At 41.4% G+C, this 8172-nt stretch overlaps 1 long non-coding RNA gene across 1 annotated transcript in view; it reads right to left on the bottom strand.

Annotated features, from left to right (window-relative positions):
* Positions 1-6419, bottom strand: part of LOC310743333 — a 30519-nt gene extending 24100 nt beyond the window's left edge. The window contains exon 1 of the long non-coding RNA XR_014538959.1: positions 6253-6419. This is a non-coding gene — a long non-coding RNA (uncharacterized lncRNA). The remainder of the gene's footprint in view (positions 1-6252) is intronic.
* Between the last annotated feature and the right edge of the window lie 1753 nt (positions 6420-8172).

An 8172-nucleotide genomic window follows, 5' to 3' on the forward strand; every position in this document is an offset into this window, starting at 1 on the left:
TAGGCAAGTAGGACCCTAGAATGCAACAACTGATTGGCCCAATCAGGCTCCAGGAGGGAAGCAGAATCAGGCAATCAGACGGGACTCATTGTGTAAATAATGTATATAAAAGCCTGAGGTTTGGGGGGCAATTTAATCACTGTTTTACAAGCTGCCAATAAAGAGCATGAAATCACTACAGGACTCTATTTCAATAGCTGAGTGCTTCAATACCATTTTTGTAGTCTGGAGGATGCACAGCAAGACACATTTTGGCTACACTCCTATACATACTTAACTGGGAGCAAGTCCTGCAGAACTCTATAGGACTTTCTTCTGAGATAGGATTGTGATTAAAAAAACAACAACACAACCCTATGTCCTCCTCCAAACCTCACAGGTGGCACTGGGAGGAAGGAAGTTGTACCACATGACATAAATGACATCATAGGCAATAGCCAGCTGACTATGATTGTTGTATGGCTACAATCGCGGCAGCAAAATTCGTTTGTTCAGTTTATTTGTATGCCGCTTTTCCACACACACAAAAAATGCTCAAAGTGGCTAATGACAAAGAAACAGGTTTGCATTTCAAACAAGCATTACGAAACAATTTCATAATAACATAGCAAAACAAAACTATAGTAACATACGGAAAAAAACCCATATGTCAATACTATAAAGCGTGTTCTCCAATAAATGAGAGCGCGTGTTGCAGTGTGGGCCGCCGGGCCAGCCCTACTGTTGCCAGGTAGGTTAATAGTTGTTGCCTGGCATTTTGATTGGATAACCGGGTTGCTGGGGCAAATTGTATGTTGCAAATTGGGTGGGTGGGACCATAGTCTTTAAATATTGGGGCACTCTGGTTTCTCTTTCTCTTTGCAGAGTGCATCAGATCACCCGCCCGCCCACCCTCTTTTCCGGTTGACCTTGCTTTGCCTGTCATGGGGTCGTCTGCCTTGGCGCAGGGGCCTAATAGGAATTTTGCCATTTGGTGATTGGCTGTGCCATTTGGTTTTTGCCTACTACTCAGCAATTCATCACAACTTGTAAGGTTGCGGTTATAATATGCTGGTGGTGGAGGGGTCAGGGTAGGCTGTGCCTGCCCCTCCTATTGCGCTGAAGGGAATTCCGTTAAAGGAATCCTGGGGCTTGCCATGATTTCGTCCAATCCCTGTCATGGGACCAGGGCCGGCAAGCCTTCGGGGAGCTGCTGGGGTGAGTGGCGTGGGTCCGACGCTTAGCTCAAATGACCCCCAAGTTTGACTTTCCCTTCTACTGGCTACCGATCAGACCTCGGGATGTCACTTCTGTCCCAGGCGGGGGGACAGATAGTCATAACCAATGTCTAAACAACCACTCACTGATTTTGTATTTTAATAAAGTTGTGGCCAAAATAGTGCCCAAAAACCAAAACTAAAATTACGTCTTATGTGTGAAGTTATTTGAGGGGTGGCCTGGGGACCTACACACGCAAATATGACAGTATTACTGAAACAACATGCACAAATAGCACAAATAACAAGGGAGCTTTGCAGTTTCATCTTAGTCGTAGAAACACTCCTCCCATGATGTTGCAAAATAAATAAATATGCTTGGGCATGTTCTGTGATAGCCCAGCCTCCTCCAGAGAACACCTTATCTGTTTTTCCTTCTGAAAAATATATTCTGAATGGTTCAGTCAGTGACTATTGAAGTGAATGATGAGTACTAGGCATGTAAGAAGGCATAGTTTTCTATTCCAGCCCGTGTTCGTCACATGCAGCACTGTTTCCATTCTCCTTCAGTTCATCTTGCACCAAGAATGGCATTATTCGTCTCACTGAAATTATGAAGCTTATTAATTGTGTAAAATGTGTTGTCATTGTATTATTCCACCCCATTCATTTCAGTGCAAGGAAAATGCTTGATTATATGTCATTACTGGATTGAAAGCAGCAGCAGCAGTGATTACGAATACTTTTTGCTGGATGGATTTCTGTTTTGGACGTGGGACAAATAAGTGAACACAGGCCATTTCTGCTGCCATTTCCATCTGAATTCTCAGACATCCCTAGTGACTACTAATGCCACACCACCCACAAAAACACATATGCAGCCATTCCGTTTGCACACATGCATCCCACACTGTCTCTGTACTGATGTGTCTCATCGTAAAGCACTTTCATCACAATAAATGTCACCTCCAGCTGCTTTCCCTAGCCATCCCTTGATACCCATTCACCCTCCCACTCCTCAGTCTCTTTCCTCACATCTCACTCCAAAGTCTTAAAAGATGGAGAGGATCAATGTGGAAAAAAAGAGAAATAGAGAAATTAGGCAGATCTATGCAGATGGAATATGACAGAACTTGAAGTAATTATCTCTTCTCCTGTCTTACACCAAAAAATGAGCATTATATTAGGCCAAATATAGACCATGGACCCCTAGTTTTTAAGAAGCTAATTGTCTAATAGATTCTATATTCAATTTTTCTCTTGTCTCATTAAAACTAAATAATGGATAGAGATTTTCCCCCTTCTATCTTTTCCCATTTAATTGCATTTGCTGCATCCACTCTCCCGCGTCTTTCTCCTGATATTGACAATACAGCTAATAGCCCTCATTTTTAGCAGTGGCAATTTGGACATTCCTGGGCATCCTCATATAGTAATAGTTACCTAGGAGGAAATTAAGGGATGCTCTTAGCATACTGAGCAATAGCATCTACAGTTCTGTATGAGAAGTTCAAAGGAATGATTAAAGTAGAAAACTGCAACCCAGACCTCAAGTAGGGAGATTTTCTCATGCCAGTTCATAATTCTGCCCATGAAAATGTTGCCCAGCAGACATTTATTTAGTTTGGGAAATATCATTTGGCAGCGCTTAACCAGTTTTAAACTAGAGCAAGGACTAATCGCCACAAGTATAGCTAAAACAATATCAGCACAGTAAAATAATACAAGTGTAAAAGCAGACAGCAAAACTGCACATTAAAAGACTAGCAATAGTACCAATATAAATAACAAAAGCCATCTGGAATATAAAAGCAAGTTTTCAAGGTCCATTTAAAAGCCATCAGTGTAGGAACTATGCAATGCATGCAAATCTAGGGTTTCATGTGCATGGGGCCACCACTGAAAAGGCCTTGTGTCTTGGGCCGGCCAATCAAATTTTTGCTTGTGTCAAGTCTACGAGCAGGGTCACAGAGGCTGAGCTTGGGTCCCAGGCAGGCTCACATTGGTGCAAGTTGTGCAGATTTTCACTATTTGAAATATGGCAACCCTCGGATAGTGCTTTTAAAAACAACAACAACAACCATAATCATCAACTGGAGTTTTTTTTTTTACAACTGCAAGTAATAATAAAAATAAGAGAAGAAATCAGCCCTTTCTGTTGTAACACCAGCCTCACAGAATACATTCCCAAAAGAGAATTGGGAAGCTCTATCTGTTGGATGTTTCAATGTCTCCTAAAAACTCATTTTGTTTAACCTGGCCTATGATGTCTCCAGATGTGAAGGAGATAAAGAATTATACAACTTTAGAAGACATCTGAAGGCAGCCCTGTATCGGGAGGGTTTTTAATGCTTGATGCTTTTACTATGCTTTTAGATATGCTGTAAGCTTTCCAGAGTGGCTGTGGAAACCCAACCAAATGGGTGGGGTATAAAGAATTTATTATTATTATTATTATTATTATTATTATTATTATGCTTGAGAATGTTATCCTGTTCAGTTGCTGACTTCTTGTTTTAAATGGTGGAATTTCAGCAATGTATTTCATAGAATCATAGGGCAGTAGAGTTGGAAGGGTCACAAGGGTCATCTAGTCCAACCCCCTGCAATGCCTTTCTGCCCAAGATGGAGCTCAAGCCCATGGCCCTGAGATTGAGAGTCCCATGCATTCTGATCATTTGCACTCACTGTCTTTAAATTTTTGAAAACTGCTTTGGGATTTTTGCCAAAATGTTAAATTGGTTTATACATTTTCTAAATAACCGATACTCAGAATAAACTACAAACAACAGTTCAGAATGCTAATGAGGTACACTACACAAAGCTACCTCGTGTAGGAGTTAAGTGAGTTCCTCAGGCAGGTGAGCCAAGCCACACTTCTTTCCTTCACTCCAGATCACTTCAGACAAAATTCTAATAATTGTGGCAAATTAAACTTAGCTCTTGCTGTTAAGTTGCGGGTGAACATATCAGACGACACAGCGATTCTTCAAACAGCTCTTGTTTATTCACAGGCCAGGCCAGAACTGAACTGAAGGGTTCAGCCAGCCTGCTTATATAGAGCTCCACTACAACGCAACAGTAACCACTTTCTGTAACTATCCAATCACTGAACATCACTTTCAATCCCTTATTTGCATATGTGGACCTGAGTGAAAACTATCTACAGTATCCCCCTGCTGGCCCAGGGTGAAAACTTCAGTACATAACACTTGCCTCTGGACTATTGACTAAACCAGAGGACTTCTGACTTTACAATCAATGCAGATATAACCAACCGGTAAGCCTGAGTTCTCCAAGAGAATATTGTGGAAACTCAGCTGCTCCCCCATTTGCTGAAAACTACATATCCTATTTACTTTGTCTCAGTTGCAAGTACTATTTCCTTCTGGTTTTGTCTTACAAAATTTCACAAATACTTAAATATGGAACACATTTTCATGCTTGGTGGGAATGCAATTTTTAAAATATATTTTGGACCACAGTCTTCAATATTATCTCCAAAATTGTTAAACAACCTCTCTCGCTGAACTCAGGCTTAGCCCTGTTTTCACTAAACTCACATTCCAACCCTGCTATCCAGCATAAAGATTTAATTCTTATTGGTAGCCACACATCTAATGGTAGTGTATCACTGGAAAGCCAAGGTGGAGCTACCTCTCGTGACTTGGTTCAACAGTATTTGGGATATACGTAGTTAGTTCAGAGTGACTAACTGAGCTTAGAAGAGTTGCAAATGGAATTATAAAGGAAAATACCTTTGATGAAACCTGGTCTCGCTTTTTTTTCATACGTAAGGGGAAAAGAAAGTAAAGCTCTCCTACCAGCCTCACAAACCTTTCTGTGGAGAACCTATAAAGCCTGCCAATGTTTTAAGACCGTGTAAAATGATGCCATAAACAAAACGTTATAATCTTTACATTGCTGTGACTATATTATATAATAAAATATTTTTTAATACAGAAATATTTATATTGTTCATGAACTATCACAGTGAACCTTTTCGCTTTGATAGGCCCTGTCACACATTTATTAGCTTTAAAACCCTGAACCAATGTTTTTAAAGAGGGGCTTTCACATAACGTGATAGTCGAAATACATATATCTCAAAAATGTACTTGTGAACTGGAAGTGATAACGCTGATGATAACTAACCCTGAGCTCACCCATTTCCTAATAATTAGCAGCTCTTATCTGACAGACACCATTTCCTACACATACTTTTTGCTCCATGATAAGAAGTAAAATGTTTGCTTAAGGCAGAGCTATTTCTGTTCATTGTAACATGCACATTGCCACTAGAAGTACACAGAAGGAAAACAAAATGGTAGCAAGTTGGAAATCTGAAAAAGCCAAAACACTAGATTTTGTTCACACTTAAGAGGTGATGTGTCTGGTACCTTCATTGTACAGATCCTGAACAACACTGAAGACACAACTCTTCACCCTGGCTTTTGACACTTGAGGTGTATGTTTTAGGAGACCTTATTTTTGTGACTGTAAGTCATTTTAAACTGTTTTTAATGTTGTGTTTTAATGTTGTAACCCACCCTGAGACCACAGAGTGAAGCGTGGGTAGTTATTATTATGATTAATAATGATAATAATTTGTTCTGCTCCATCTGGAACCTTATTATGTATTGTATAATTGTGATGTATTTTATAATTTATTCTGGGACCTTCTGGTGAAGACTGGGTAAGAGATCGTATAAAGAAATAAGCAAACAGTAACCAAATCTCAAAATAACAGAAATGGCGGAAGCATGTCTGCCTTGATCTATAGGCTGAATTTGGATGTTGGGCACAAGGTGAATCAATGATACCAGCCTCTTTTTCTTAGAAGATCACCTTATACATACACCATGGAGGGGTGGCAGGACCATGCCTGTAGGACCCTCCCCTGACATCATATTCCCTGCCTGCTACCTCAGCCCTTCTGTGGTCCACACAATCAGCTCAACATCTGAAATGGACATCTGACAGCTGTGTTGTGGAGGGTTGGGTGATTTAAAAAAAAAAAATCTTCTTGTCAGACTGAGAATATCCCCTTACTCACCAGTTTAGGATATTCCACCATTCTTCAGCAGAGTTTCTTTACTTTCAGCAAAGTAAATGTCAAACAAAGCTTTAATAATAAAGAAAACTAACACAATAACATACTATCTGACAGAAACTAAGACAACATCATGAGGCAAGAATGACAGTTGGCCTCTCTAACTGAACTTAAACTGAACACCCAAAGGGAGGGGCAGATTCCGGAGCACAACACAAAAGCCCCACCCACCAGATGACAGACATTCTACTATTCATATTAGCCCCCAGTGTTTTTCTAACAAGCTGTAAGTGTGCTGTGCAGGTGCCCCTTTTCAGGCATCATACCAAACCCACAGATGTTCTCTGGGCTGGCACTCAGCCAGCCTCGGAGTCCACTTACAGTTACACCTGCCTCTCTGCCCTTCAAAGGATGATCCTGGAACCTAGACTCATACCATCCAGTGCCAGAAGTATCGGCAGATCAGTCAAAGGGCTGCTCCTGTGGCTGAGCAAGATTTGGTATAATGCACTTGGATTGCCAAACTAATAATGACCATGTTTTAAAAACCCTGCCCTGATTTGGGAAGCCTTTAAAGCGTGCTTTAGTAATTCTCCAAGAGAAATTAGCAGATCATTTATTCAGCTTGGTTGCCATGTGAAAAGCCTTTGGAAATCTGGACCGATACAAAGACCTGGAGTTTCCGAGAATGGCAGCACACAGCATCTTTCTGAAGGACTTTTCCCATATTCCTTCTGGAACTTTCCCTGCCCAAGCAGCCTTGCCATGAGCAATCGTGCAAGCCCATTCATTTCAGTGAAGCTTTGTATGAATTGTGCTCACAGTGTGTGTGTATTAACGTCAAAACACTTTGTGGCTGTCAGGGAAAGATTAGACTTCTTGACCACATGCCTACATTATGATTAATTCATCGTTTTAATTATAGACCCTTTTTGTAGATAAAAGCGCCACTGAGTGACAGAATTACAGTGACAATGACAGGGGCAAATCTCTTTTCTAATTTAAATGGATGACGCAAGCACCCCATTGAGTGCCTACATATGGTCCCCTCTTGTTCTACGCGTGCCAAAATCACATTCTCAGCAAGGACTATAAAACATGTGGGGGCAAACAAGAGAAAGCTCCAGCTATTCAATTAAGCATGAGCAGATATTCACAGAGGGGTTTAAAAAATGGACCAAATTGGCAGCCAGTTTCAAGAAAATGAAGAAAGTAAGCTTCCCCACTGGCCAGGCTCATACAACCAGCCCTGATGGCAATTTCCAATAAAGCCTGACTATATATGGCAAGTGAATTGTGAGCCAAAGCAGCTTTCTTGATTCATAAACTCCCACTGCCACTCACAGAAGCTACTCTGTGTTCTTCCATGAACTCTCACCTCTGTCATTATAAGCATGTGAGAGCACTGAAATGTCAAAGCGAGAGCCAGTAAAAGTAATGGGATTCATGCAGATGAGCATTAATGTTTACAGAAACTACTTGGATATAGCAAGGACCAGCGTCCTTCGTGAGACTAGGACAAGGGAAACTGAGTATTTCAGTAGGGTCCTGCTCTTGGGCTAGATAGGCAGCTCATCTTCCATCTTGTGCCCCCTCTGATTAAGGCTGTTGCCCTAAGAGTCACCCTGTGGAAGCCAGGAAGAAATTATTGCATGTTTTGCAAAATTGGGTAGGTGGGGGTTATCTGGCTTCAATTGACTCACTCATCTGCCACACCTTGGCAGGTAGGCCAGTGATCAAGCAGGAGCCATTCAGACAGTATAAGAGTCTGGGAGGTAACAACTTTGCTAAATGGCAGACTAGAAGTTAAGACAGCTCCCAAGGCAGTCACCCGCCTTAGGTACTGGTGGGGTGGTTGCTGGGGCAACAGTGCCTGGGCATCTGCTCTTTTGGCTGGCATTCAGCTCATCCTGGAATTGAGCA

This window comes from Podarcis filfolensis (assembly GCF_964270895.1).
Source record: "Podarcis filfolensis genome assembly, chromosome: 10".
NCBI lineage: Eukaryota > Metazoa > Chordata > Lepidosauria > Squamata > Lacertidae > Podarcis > Podarcis filfolensis.